This window comes from Molossus molossus, unplaced genomic scaffold, assembly GCF_014108415.1.
Source record: "Molossus molossus isolate mMolMol1 unplaced genomic scaffold, mMolMol1.p scaffold_m16_p_2, whole genome shotgun sequence".
NCBI classification, from domain to species: domain Eukaryota; kingdom Metazoa; phylum Chordata; class Mammalia; order Chiroptera; family Molossidae; genus Molossus; species Molossus molossus.
The window spans coordinates 92175668-92189702 of record NW_023425355.1 but is presented as its reverse complement, the minus strand read 5'-3'; the positions used below and the strand labels follow the sequence as shown (position 1 = coordinate 92189702).

General features: G+C 46.7%; 1 non-coding gene across 1 annotated transcript; it reads left to right on the top strand.

Annotated features, from left to right (window-relative positions):
* Nucleotides 1-1082: 1082 nt before the first annotated feature.
* LOC118636835 lies at nt 1083-1205 on the top strand. Its single transcript, XR_004960805.1, has one exon. It is a non-coding gene; the product is annotated as a small nucleolar RNA SNORA27 (small nucleolar RNA).
* Nucleotides 1206-14035: the final 12830 nt, after the last annotated feature.

Here is a 14035-nt window from a genome sequence, read left to right as displayed (position 1 = left end):
AGGGAGATGAAAGTGTATCCCAGCCACATAGGAACATTTCTGTTGGTACAAGAAACCTACATCAAAGTGGCCACAAGATGAGCTAATACAAGACGGACAAATGTGACTCCACATTTATTTAGCTTGATGTGGAGTCTTGACTTCATAGGGCAGGGCCCCACCCATGCCATTTTCCTGATTTCTTCCCCTCCTTCCCAAGCTCATGGAGCAGGAGCCCCCCCCTTTATGATTGGTTTATGGCATTTGATATTCTTATCTCTATTTAAAGCACATACTGACCCTCTCACCCACCCACCCCCAGCCTTTTCCCTGGGGAAATATAATAAAGGAATAAAGACATTAGTCTTGAAAAATACTTTGAGCCCAACTTTTACATGTAGAAATAAGCTACAAAAATCCTTGATTCAATTGCGACACTTCACTGACAGCAGATTTCCTCCTTCCTTTCTCCTCTCCCTCGTTCCCTCTTTTTTGCCGTCATTAACAGCGCAATTCGTTGTTCCCTGTGGCCACAGCCAGGGGCCAAGACCTGTGACCTGAAGGAGCTCTCAGCCACCCCAGGACAACATGATTTCACCTTCCACCTCTGCCTTCTCCTTCCTTTAGACCTGAAATTCAAGGAAGCATGGAAATCTCTAAATGGTATAGTCTCTGCCATATCCAGGCTCCCCTCCAGTCTACTCTTCGCAGGACCATCTCTTTCAATTTTCCCCCAATGTCCCTCTCCCTCTCCCCACTGGCTCTCACCCCATCGCAGAGGCTCCTCTTCCCTCTGACACTAGTTCTTCCCTCAGGACCCAGTGACTTGTTAAGACTCTTGGGCACTTTTGTCTCCCCTAGGCAGAGCCTCCTGGAACCTGGGTTTCGCACAAGACAGTCACTTGGAACATATACATGGGTTCCTTAAGCCTGCCTTCAAGTGTCATTTCCCTCTGTCCTGTACCACAAGGAGAGGGACAGGGTCTGGGGTTCAGGGATCACCTTCTGAACAATTTTATATAATTTTGATATTTTGATCATTTTTAGTTTTAAAATGTAAATTTAAAAAGCACAGTTTAACCTGTTTTTAAAACACCCCACGTTACACCCTTTTCACTTTGCAAATTGGACTTATGTCATTATTGGTCATTCAAATGGGGCAAAGGAAATATTCTTTTAAAACTCAAACAAACTGGGTGTCTTATATCCTGTCAGAGGAAACAAATTGAAAAAATAAATAAACTACCACATATTTACTGGGCCTCTACTACTTGTGAATAAATATTATTCTAAAAAAAAATCATTAAGAGTGGCCAAATGCAGTAATCATGCAAGGACAGCTAAAGGCTGGTTCTCCTGCAATCCACAGTGTGATGGGGCAGGTGTGCTATGAAGTCCCACCACTGGGTTTCTGTTTTTGTTTTGTGCGGCTGTTTTATTAAAGAGAAAGTATATATTTAAGAGATTGTCACCTCCAAGTTACTCCGTGTGGAGGAACCCACTTGTCCACGAAGGTTGCCTTGGCCTAGAATCCAGCAGTGTGAGCCGAGCCCTGTGTGCCACCTGCTTGATGGACATGCTGGGCCACTGCAGATTGCACAGTGATGCCAGGAGACACCCATTTGTCACCCTCTACCTTGAGTTTTGAAATCTGAGCATTTGCAAAATGTTATCTCCATTTTCTTTCTATACTGGAGATGATACCGTTTCATTGCTCCAGCATTTACTGAGTGCTCAGTGTGTAAAGGACCCATGCTTGTTACAAAGAAGCAGGGGAGGAATGGAAAGTGGTTTCTGTCTTCTAGAGGTCATGAGTTGTGGGGGAGACAGAGGACCACATGATGTGCTCAGTGAAGGGAGCACATATGTTAGCGTGGCATGGTTGATAGTTCAGTGGGATTGCAGTTAGGAGAAAGCTGACCTTCGAGGAAAGCACAACTGTGGACAGTTCCATGTGCATCCAATCCCTGCTGTGTGAAGTCTCTGTTAGATGAAATTAATTCTTTCTCAATTCGGGGTGACCCCAGATTCTGCCATACAAGTTTGTTGTAGAAGAGTGCACTTTCACCATCTCTACGTTTTCTGGTTTTGCTGACATTTCTTCTTAGCTCTAACCTTTACGGACTTAAAAGTGCTTTGTTGGAGACACAGGTTCATTATTGGAGTTTGCCACCTCTGACAGTCAGTTAGCTTCTTGGCTGGGTTAGTGGCTTCTCTCTGGACCTTCTAGGGGGCTGGCCTCTTCTTCCAGCACAGAGAGTGGGGGAGCCCACAGCCACAGGCTTTGTGGGGGTGACATATTACTCCTGGCTCAAGGCATCACCCAGAAGCAGGAGGAGCTCCCTTCTGGGCAGCCCAATTACTGGCCCTGGATCCACAGCTCCAAAGCTCCTCAGCCAGAGGAGGTCTGGCATTACTTGAGTGGGCTGCTTGTGAAGTCAGCAGGGGCCTCAGCATGGCTTGGTGGGTTGGGCTGGGCCAAAAGCAGCAGGGGCTGGCAGGGGTTGACAGGACTGGCTTGGGTGTTAAGAATAGTTCTCTTCTCTTTTTTGTTTTCATTAGTGTGTGTGTGTGTTTTTTATTACGAAACTAATACTGTCATAAAAATTCAAAGAGTACAGAATGGAATAAAGAGAAAACTCAAAGTACCTTCCCACTCAACCCACACAAACCCACTGCCTAGCAGCAGCTGCTCAAACCAGTGTCATATGAAACCTTCCAGATACTTTCTAACATATATAAATGAAATATAAGCATATATTTTTTTAAATTACTTTTAAGAAAAAGAGATATTTGCATTTAAAACATAAAACATTACAGAAAATATTTTTTAAAAAAGAAAATAATGGTAACTCAAAATCCATCTCCTAAAAATAGCAAGTGTTAACATTGTTGGAGGTGTTTCTCAATGCCTTCAAACAAATTTACAGAAATGAAGTCATGCATCTTATGTAAACTGCTTTCCCCTCTTGTTTAACAATATATTATAGGCATTTCCCATGTTCCTAACTAGAGACCTACAATCATCATCTTGATCAGCTGCATATTACCCTGTTGTAAATTTTGAACATACACATTGATAAAAACTTAGACCGTTACCAGATTTTTAAAAATATTTGTATTGTTTTTTTGTTTGTTTTTTTTAGAAAGAGAGGGAGAAAGAGAAACATCGATGTGAGAGTGGAACATAGATCTGCATGCCTCCTACCGGGTATGGAGCCCAAAACCCGGGCATGTGCCCTGACCAGGAATCGAAGTGGCAGCCCTTCAGTACACGGGACAATGCCCAATCAACTGAGTCACACTGTCCAGTGTGTTACCAGATTTTAATATCATAAAAAATATTGCAATGTACTTATGTTTCTCACCTATCCCATGTAGTTGCCACCTAAGCATAAATTCTAGTAATACAACTCAAAACTGCAATAAGCTAACACTGTGTATTCACTACAGTGACAACAGTAACACGTCTGACAACATCAAGTGTTGGCAAAGACGTGGAGCACTGGACATTCTCACACATTATTGACAGGAAAGAAAATCAATGTTCCATTATCAGTTTGAACATGCACGTATCCTATGATCCAGTCTTCCTACCCCTGGGCATCATATACCCCTGGAGCTGTGGCTATCCAAGTGTGATTTCTCCATGAGAAGCATCAGCATCAGCTGGGATCTTGTTAGAAATGCAAATGATTCCTAAACAAATCAGAAATTCTGATGCCCACCAAAGCTTGAGAGCCATTTGTCTAGAGAATTTCTTGCCCATATGGTCAGGAGATGTATACAAAAATGTTCAGAGCAGTGGGGAGATTTCTGGATCTTTTGGGAAGATGGTACTGGAGAATTTCCTGACAGATAGGGCATGAGGAATGAGAGAAAGTGAAGAGTCAAGGATCATGCCAAGATTTTTGGTGGGGACAGGTGCAGGAGGAATGGGTTTGGAAGAGCTGATAAGGAGTTTGGCTTGGTATGCAAGTGGAGATATTGAATAGACCTTGGGATATAGGAATCTGAAATTCAGGGGTAAGTTTAGGAGTCACCAGCCTTCAGATCGGGTTTAAAGACAGGAGATGGATAGAAAGCACCATGGGAATCAGTATCATAGAGAGAAGTCCCAAGGACTTGGTCTTGGGTCCCTCCAAATTTAAAAGGTTGTATGAGGTGTGGGCAACAAGAAGGGGCCAAAGGAGACTTAAGAGGTGCTCTTGGTGAGATAGGAGGGAAAGCAGAAGAATGAGGTGTCCTGGAAGCCAAAGGAAAAGTGTTTCCAGAAGGAGCACTTCTATTTTTTTTTTTATCCTCACCCGAGGACATTTTTTTTTTTTTTTGCATTTATCTTCAGATAAAGGGGGAGGGAGAGAAGGAGGAAGAGAGAGAGAGAAAAACATCAATATGAGAGAGACACATCGAGTGGTTGCCACCCGCACGACCAACCAGGGCCGGGGACAAACTGCAGCCGAGGTACATGTCCTTAGCGGGAACCAAACCCGGGCCTCTCTGGACTGCAGGCTGATGCTCTAACCACTGAGCCAAACCGGCCAGAGCAGGAGTATTTCTTATGTCAAATGCTGTTGACATGTTCAGTAAAATGAGAACTGAAAATTGGTCATTGGATTTTACCAACATGGATAACACCGGCGGCACTGGCAAGAGCCATTTCTGTGGAAATGTGCTTGAAGAGATAGAAAGAAAGAAGAAAAATCAGAGACAAGGAGTGTAGATAATTATCTTCAGGGTTTCTTCAGAGTAGCTGGAAGGGAAGATGGGATCAGGAAAAAGCTTTTTTATGGTGAGAAGAATTATAGAATGATCCAGCCAAGAGGAAATCACTGATGAATCAGGAGAAAGGGAGAAACGTTAACCGGATGTCCCTGAATTGGTAGCAAGAGATGGGATCAAGGGCACAAGCAGAGAAATTGACCTTTCATTCTAAGCCAGGACAGATCATTTCGAGTACCAAAACTGAAGATGGAAGGCATAGATAATGGTGCTGGCTGGTGGGTAGATGTTTATATGCATTGTATTTTATATACTATACATGTATACCATTTATATATCAGATAATAAAACTAGTTTTTAAATGTCAGTATTGCTGGGTCAAAGTAAGTCCTTATTGTTCATTGTGTTACTTATTTTACCATCCCAGAAAGGTCACAGCAATTAATACTCCCACCCCTATGGCCCCTGGGGCATGACAGTAGCCATTTTCCCACACCCCAGGTAACCCAGGTTTTGCAGATCCATTTTATTTTTATTTTTAAAATATGTTTGTATTGTTTTTTAGAGAGAGAGATAGAAACATTGATGTGAGAAAGAATCATCCATCAGCTGTCACCTGCATGCTCCTGACTGGGGATGGAGCTCGTAACCCAGGCATGTACCCTGACCAGAAGTTGAACTGGGACCTCTCAGTTCATGGGCCGATGCTCAGTCCACTGAACCACACCGGCTGGGCTGCAGATCCATTTTAACTTTTGCGTATCTGATGGAGAGGTGGGAATAATTTCTCCTTCATATATTAATGGACTTCAGCAAGTCTTCATTTGTGAATTGTCTATTTCCTTCTTTGCTGGCCCATTTTCCTATTCCTTGCTTTGAAAGGAGCCCTTTTTTATAATTTTAGGAAGATTAAACCTTTGGCTGTCATATGTGGTACAAATAACTCTTCCACATTTGACATTTGTATAATGACAGTTATGATGGGTTTTTCAATACAGAAGTTTTGTTGTTGGTGGTGGTGGTGGTGGTGGTGGTTTTTTATCCTCACCTGAGGATATTTTTCCTTTTTTTTTTTTGTTCAGATAGAGTGGGAGGGAGAGAGAGGAAGAGAGAGAGAAAGAGAGAAGCATTGTTGTAAAAGGGACACATCGAGCGGCTGCCACCCACACGACCCAACCAGGGCCGGGGTCAAACTGCAACTGAGGTACATGCCCTTAGCGGGAACGAACCCGGGTCACTCAGAACCACAGGCCAACGCTCTAACTGCTGAGCCAAACCGGCCAGGGCATACAGAAGTTTTTAATTTCTCTTTTTTTTCTTTTATGGTTTCTGGTTTTCATGACATACTTAGAAAGGCTGTCCCCACCCCAAGATTCCTTCTAGTACTTTTATGGTTTTATTTTATTTTTTACATTAAATTTCTGAGCCATCTGGAGTTTATTTCTGTGTGGAGTGTGAGGTAGGAAATTCAGTTTTTCCCCCTCACAAGGCTAGTCATTTCAACATCATCTATTGAATGATATATTTCTTATCCACTGATTTGAAATGTTACCTTAATCATACACTGCATTTGAAATTAACTTTTATTCATTACTTTATTCATTTTGCAAATATTCTTTGTGTGTTCACTCAGGCACCATCCCAGGTACTTGGGTCCGTGGAGAAGAATGAGGTGTGTTTCCTACATGCAGGAGGAAGAGATGAGAGAGACAGGAGAGAGTGATTCTGCAGGGTAATGAATGCTGGGGCAGAAGTGTAGCCTGGGAAGAGACACTTAACTGGGTCTTGGTGCTTAGAGATAACTTCCTGCAAGATGCATAAGTATAGTAGGAGTTAACCAAGGCAAGAGGACCTCGGTCAACAGTAAGATTTGGAGACAGAGAACACGGTATGTTGGAATCAGCAAGTCCAGTATGGCTTCAGTATGCTGGGAGCTTGGAGCTTGAGAGCTGGAAGAGACGAGAGCCACAGCAGGCACCAGACCTGAATTGGGAGAGGGAAAGAGGAGTCTCAGATGGCACCCCAGTTTTCAGCTTAGATAGGTTATTGTTCAGACAAAGGACACAATGGGAGATCGTTCTGGCTGATTCGTGGAGAGGAGATGCAGCAGGGCAAGTGTGGAAGCCAGGAGACCACGGAATAGGTGAGAGAGGATACTGGCTTGGACTAGGATGGTGGTGGCAGTGGAAGTGGGCATATTTTGGACATAGAACTGCATCAGGACTTGCTGATTAATTGGATGTGAGAAACGAGGGAATGAAAGAAAATCAAGTTAACCACCCAGGCCTTTGGCATGCACACCTGGGAGGTGCCACTGATGGAGATGAGGAAGACTTAGAGAAGAGAGGTTTTGAGAGTGTAGGGTAGAAAACAAGAGCTTTGTTTGAACATGTTTAGTCTGAGTTGACTCATAGACATCGTAGGGGAGAAAAAAACTTTTCTTAACCCTCTTAGGGTCCCTGGCTGGGTCTGAAAATTAGACTGACAAAGACAAATTAATAGAAGAAAAGCATATACATTTAATGACATGGGAGCCTTCATAAGAAAATGAAGACCCCCCCACACACACACACACACAAAATGATTAAACCTGAGTGTTTTTTTATACTAGTGTAAAGTCATGGAAAGATATGACAGGACAAAGAGTCTGAGCTAACTATAGTATGCTGGGGGAAACTTAGCAAGGCCTGTTTATTCAGATCCTTCTTGACTTTCCCTATGCCTCCCTTGGAAATAAGGATGCTCCTTTCCTCTGGGTATAGGCAGGACACCTTTTACATGAGGATCTATGACCCATTGGGAAAAATGGCGAAGTTGAGGGGAAGTCACAGATACCTTCCTTCTTCTGCAGTTTTCTCAAATTCCTTCATCTTAAAATATTCAATATGTTGAAGTGCCTTGTCTTGCGGTAGCATGTCTTGAACTCCATCAACATCTATGTGGTGATTTCATTGAGCATCTATCCATGTAACAAGCTTTATTCTAAGTACTTTCTGTGTGCTATGCCATGTAACCCTGACGACAACCCCAGGAGGTAGATACTGGTAGTCTCATCTCTATTGTACAGGTGAGAAATGGAAATCCAGAGAGGGTGAGTAAATTTTCTAAGGTCACACCACTATTAATTGGCACAACCAGGATTTGCACCTAGGTAGTCCGATTCCAGAGTCTGTGCTCCTAATCTTCAATACATTCACATAAGTGGAGAGACAGGGAAGCCAAGATAAGCATGTTTTTCCATAATGAAGGAGTAACCAACCACTCAACTGTGGTTAAGAGGACAAAGATATGAGCATTGGGTTTGGCAACCTGGAGATCATTAGTAACCTTGACGAGCAATTTTAAGGGAGCGTTAGGGTTGATATCTTGATGGGAATGGGTTCTTAAGAGAATAGGAGGGGAAGTAGAGACAGTGAATCTAGACCACTCTTTCATGGAGTTTTGCTTAGTAAGGGAACAGAGAAGTGAGACACTAACTGGAGGTGGGAGTCAGATCAATTGAGATTCTTTCTTTCTCTTTTTAATGTTGATGGGAATGCTTCAGATGAAATGGACGTTCTTATGATGCAGAAGAGAAAGGGATAACTACAAAGAGGGAAGTCCTTGTGAAGGTGAGAAGGGGGGAAATCCAGGAATTTATATTGGCATCATTCTGCATAGTTGTGTGACCCCTGCCAGCATCGTCATCACCTTGGGGCAGGCATGAAGAAAGCAGATGTTTAGATTTGTCCAGAGTTGATGCTGTGTCAGGTGGAGGTGACAGAGGGACAGTGCAGCAAGGGAGATCAGAATGTTGACGAGAGATGTTGAAGTCATGGGTCATTGACTCTAAGCCAAACAGGGAGTGAAGTGAAGAGAAGAAAGGGCTAATGAACTGGAAGAAAGTAGATGAGACAGTGGATGGGAGGTCCCCATGAGCTGGAAAATGCGTTGTTACTACCTCTCATGGGGAAGTAGTTGAAAAAGCCCACTAGAAAAAGAGGAGGATGGGGTCAGAAAGTGAAAGCCCTGTAATAGACATTTCAGAGGTAATGGCAGAATGCAGGCTCTACCTGTGGAAAGAGGTGGCTGCAGTGTAGTTGACAAGGTCTTCAGAGATGTCAAGGTCGAAGAACTGAAAGGTCTGAGGGTTGGGATGGATGATCCACAGGCAGGGATACTGAAGTCACACACTCCCTACTCTACCTCATTGCTATACTGTCCCATCCCTTCCAGGCACTTCCTCACATTCAGTGAAATATGGATGGAAAAGAAGAATGAGCCAGGTGCCAAAAATTTGCCTGAATGTTGGATATGTTAATCAGTTAGCCTGAGCCTCAAAGAAGGAGAGGTTTTCATCCAAGGGCGGACTAGACTATTTGAAGTAGGTGGGTGTGGGAAAAGAAAGAATCTCCCCTGGGTGAGACTGCAGGGGTGCCTTGCTTAGAGCAGGGAGTTCAGCTTCAGATAAGGAAGAAGTGGAGAGTTTCCTTAATGAGAAGTGGAGCAGCTAGAGTGCCTCTGTCCACCAGGACTTTCTGTGATGATGGAAATGTTCTCTATCTGTGCTGTACCACATGGAGGCTACTGAGCACTTAAAATGTAGCTTTTGTGACTGAGGCACCGAATTTTCCATTTTATTTCATTGTAATTCACTTTATTTTAAATAGTCACATGTGGCCAGTAACAATTGTAATGGCCAGTAGAGTTCTAGAGATATATGCTTGTTAGGGAACTGCAGTCCTCAAGGTTGTGACCTTGTAGGGGAGGAAGGAGAGGAGAGGAAGGTATAATGCCAGGGAACCTAGAAATATTTGATTGGGTTCATAGTCCCTAAATACAGGTTACTTGAGCCAAGAGAAATGAACAGGTGCCAGGTGATGAGAGCCAGCCCTTCTCTCTATGCTGAGAAGATTTGAATTTCCACCAAAGGGTGACTTTGGCCAGAAGCCCCCTGTCCTGCTCAGATGGACAAAGAGGCAGCTTCTGAACTGTTCTCCCCTCCAGTCTCTCAAAGGCTGCCCTCCTTGAGGAAATCAAGGCAGCTGAGCATCCAGGGAGGGAGGTTTCCAGAAGCATATATCCTACACGAGATGATTTACAGTAAACTGGCTCTCCTGTGTGAAGTAGTTTTAGGAATCTACTGCATTTCGCCTCCCCAGGTGGGCATTTCCCAAGTGCAAGGGCAATGCTTAACCATAAGGAACAAATCAGCAATTCTCAGAGTTGGACAGACCCTCAGGTTGCTTCCCCAGCCAGCGGTTTTGCCAAGCCAGGCTTAGCAGGGCCCCCTGAGTGAGAGCTCCCTCTCGCTCCAGACAGATCTAACTTTTCAGAAGTCATTTTTCCCATGCAGCCTGCATCCCCCTGCTAGGTCTCCTAACCCAGGGCCTTAGCCAGTTCTGGGGGCATCACACAAACCCCAACATTAACTCTGGCTTTCCATTTCTTCAGCAGGTGGTGGCTTCCACACCTTTCCTCTTCTGGGCCTGGGCTCTCAATGCCTAGTGGGTGTTAGTCCTACCAGAGGGTCCCTGAGCCCAGGTTGCCCCTGAGACAGCAGCCGGGCCTCTGGAGGTGGAGCTTGGGCCGACTCAGGGGCATGGCTCCCAGCAGAGCCAGCCAAATTCCCCAGGCTGCTGACAAGCTAGAACCTCAGTATGGCCCCTTGGTGGGAGTGGCTGAGCTCCAGAGATGAGGGGGCGCTGGGCAGGGAGCCTACTGTCTCCTCCTCATGACTTCCCTTCCTCCTCATCCCAGGAGCCTCTGTGCCGGCCAGCTGTACTAAAACTCCGGAAAACCATGGCGGGGAGGTTTTCCAATTAGAACATTCTTTTTCCGATCTGTGGATGATTTTTAAAGCAGCAAAAAGCCATTCTTCAGAGCATGTGGGGATTATCTGCCAGCGGGGCCTTGGCTCAGCTTGTGCACTCATCTTCTAGTCCTCTAGAGGCCTGGCCTGAGGCTGCTTCATAGCCAAAGACAAAAGGCAGTCTGCATTCTGGGGCATTAGGTCACACAGGCCAGGACTGATGGTGGAATAGTTCCTGGGCTTATTCAAAGAAGTAGATTCAAAAGGCAGTGGGGAGTTCAGGCTTCAGGGGTGGATGTCCCAGTGGCCAGGGAGGCCCGCCTGAATAACCTCCCTGCTTCCATTGGAGCCACTGTCCACAAAGCATGGATTTGTCCCCTTGAAGCTGAACCTTTCTGCCTTTCCCACCAGACTGTGAGATGCTCCAAGTTAAGACTGGGGGTGGCAGTGCGTGGGGAGAAGGAGGCCCAAAGGGGGCACTTGGTGACTGAGAGAATATGTGTGTGCCAGGGAGAGGAACCAGCTCCTTAGCCAGAAGTGCAGGCTTAGGGTGGGGCAGGGGGACCCCAAATGCAAGACCAGGCAGAAGAGGTCTCACTCCATGTGCTGACTCTGCAGGTTCGGGTCTTTGTAGGGGTCTTTGTGGGTGCAGCCACACTTGGGGACTCCTGCTCCCAGGGGACCCACCCTAACTGGACCCAGCAGAGTCACCCAGCAAGTGGAAACTGGTTGAAGAGCTTAGAAGGATGAGGCGGCAGGGCGGGCCTTGGAAGGGAGGGAAGGAGGGGATTAGGATGCAAACAGGAGCCCAGCCCTTCCCACACATGAACCTGAGCACTCAGGCTGGGTGGGGGCTCCACTCAGAATAAATGGAGCCCTGGTTTTAGTCCCAGCTATTCCTCAGACTGGCTACATGATCCCAGCTTTATATCATCCCTCTCTGGGCCTCTGTTTCTCAATCTGCACAATGGCAGTTTGGGTCAGTTGTTTATCTCCAGTCCCTTCTGGTGTGGGGGGAATCTGCCTGGGTCGGCTTTGGAACCTGACAGCTTTCAGAGCCCCGTCCATTATTCCCCCTGCCTATCCTGGGAACTCTTCTCCTAGACTGACATGCCTGAGTTTTGTTCCCAGCCCTGGAGACCAGAGGGGCCTCCCTGGAGCTTAGGAGCACAATTGGCGAGTTCTTTCCAAACAGCCACCTATCCCTGCACTTATCTGCTTGCTTCAACCTGGCCTCCCAGAGAATCTGTTTCCATTGTCTGCTCATGGGCTATGCCCCTACTTGCCATAGGGGACCTCTCCACTCCTGTCTCTACCTTCCGGACCGCTTGCCTACCCAGGCAGCCAAACCTGGCCCCACCCTTAAGCCCACCCTACTTAGAGGCAGCACCTTAGGGCCTGCTTGTCAGTGGGGAGACTGCCTGAGCTGCAGGCTTCAGAAGGACTCTGCCAGAGCCCTGCCAGTCTGGGAGCTAGAGATAGGGGCTAAGGCTGAAGAGGAGCTGAGAGTACAGAGGGATGGGGTCAAATTCAGGCCAGGCAAGGGTAGACAGAGCCTAGGCTGGGGGCAGCCAGCCACCACCAGGGTCTTGGCCCTCAAGTTCTAGGCCAAGGAGAAGTTTATGAAGGAGCTAACGTTGTGGCTGGGAATAGGTAGGAAGTCACCACCAAGTGAAGAACTTGTGCAGGGGCCTGGTGGTATGAGAGCAGTTAGTGTGTCTGGGTCCAGGTGTCTGAAGGCAAGGAGTCAAAGAGGAAGCTGATAAAGTTGGCAGGGGCCCTGAAGCTTGGTTGAGGTGGCAGAGGTAGCTCTGGCAGGGGTGGGGATGTTCTGCTGGGGCAGTGAACAGGTGGGCAAGGCAGGGCAGGGTAGGGCAGGGCAGTTACTGTTCGAGTCTAACCCGTTTGCAAGTGAGATCAGCTGCAGGGCCTGGCAGACTGGCAGGGAGGGAGGAGTTGAAGAAAGGCTGGTCTCTTTGGCTGGTGCTGTCGTGGCAGATCTGGCCTGGGCAGGGCTGAATCACCTAGGATGTGGGAAAATCTCGAGGCCGTGGGGCAACCCAGCTGATGGAGCCCCCTCGCTGACTGGCCATTGGCGGCTTTGGACACCACTCTTGCTCGTGCTCTTTGGCTGGCCCACCCAGACTTAGGGCTCTGGCATGAACGTGCCCATCCCCAGTGGGAGGGAAAGGCCACCCTCTTCCTCACCCCTACATCAAATTCATCACTGTGTCCTCTACATTCTATCTCTTTAAGCTAGGGGCTCTGGAAGGGGAAGGGGGCCCAGAGAGGGGATGTAACATACCCTAGGTCATAAAGTAATTATGTTTAGGGGCTAGGATGCCAAGCCAAATACATCCACAGTCATCAGTTCAATGGGGGAGGCAGGGCAGGAAGGCATTAGATGCTGGCCACCAGACTGGAAGCTGAAAAACACTTGTTGGCAAGAGACAGAGATGAACTGAAGTGACTTTATATACAATTTCCCCACCTTTATCCCCCACGCATATTCACGCAGACACAGGGCCACCTCCTCCCTACCTGATAAAGCCCAGGAAGAAAAGGATGAGGGCAGCTTCCAGAATATCAACCACTCCTCAGTCTTCTGCAAATCCCTCTGACACCCTGTGCTGGTCTCCACGCCCCAGTGATCACTCAGACTGAGCCCTGCCCTCCCAGAGCTCACCATCTAGAACAAGAAACAATGGTGGCCACCATGCTAGATCGAAATAATCAGAGGAAACCAGAGGAGCACACAGAAGGAAGAGATCAACTCAACTTGTGCAGTCAGGGAAGGATTACTGACACTTAAGAGAAGTTTTGTAGAATGACTGAGTTCACTAGTCAGACAAGAGGAAAAAAGACATTCTAAGGAGTCTGAGTGCCAGGAGCAAATGCCCCAAGGAGACAGGACTTCTGATGCATTCCAAAGACAGAAGGAGACCACCACATCTGGAGTGTAGTGAATCTAGGGGTAGAGTGGCTAGACCTGCAGAGAGGTTGGTGCAGCAGAATCCTTGGGCCCTTGAAAGAGTATGGCTTTTATCCTGAGAGCAATGGGAAGCCATCCAAGAGTTGCAAGCAGGAAGCAACATGTAACTATTAAAGAGACTTCTGTGTGCAGACTACATAGGAAGGAAGGTGAAATCAGAGGTAGAGAGACCAGTGAGGCGTGGTGGCAGTGGGCGTGGAGAGAAATGTATGGATTGGAGGGCCTTTCGGGACACAGACTTGGCAGAGCTGTATCCATCCCTTTGAGTCTGTCATTCTGATAGGGCAATTTGGCCAACTCTGCTCTCTTGGATGGGCTTAACTATCCCTTGCCTGGGAAGCCTCACGAACCCCCCTCCCCCCACACACACACACAGAGGTAAGGTTAGGGGTTTCTTTTAATGCTCCCTCCATCTCACCTGCCCACTCCAGTGCCTTGCACTTAGCAAGTACACAGTAAGCTTGACTGAATGACACACATGCTCAAACAGTACGAATGGATAACACTGATCAAGCTGCACTAGCCCTTGGTGTTTGAATGTGTCTCCCTGC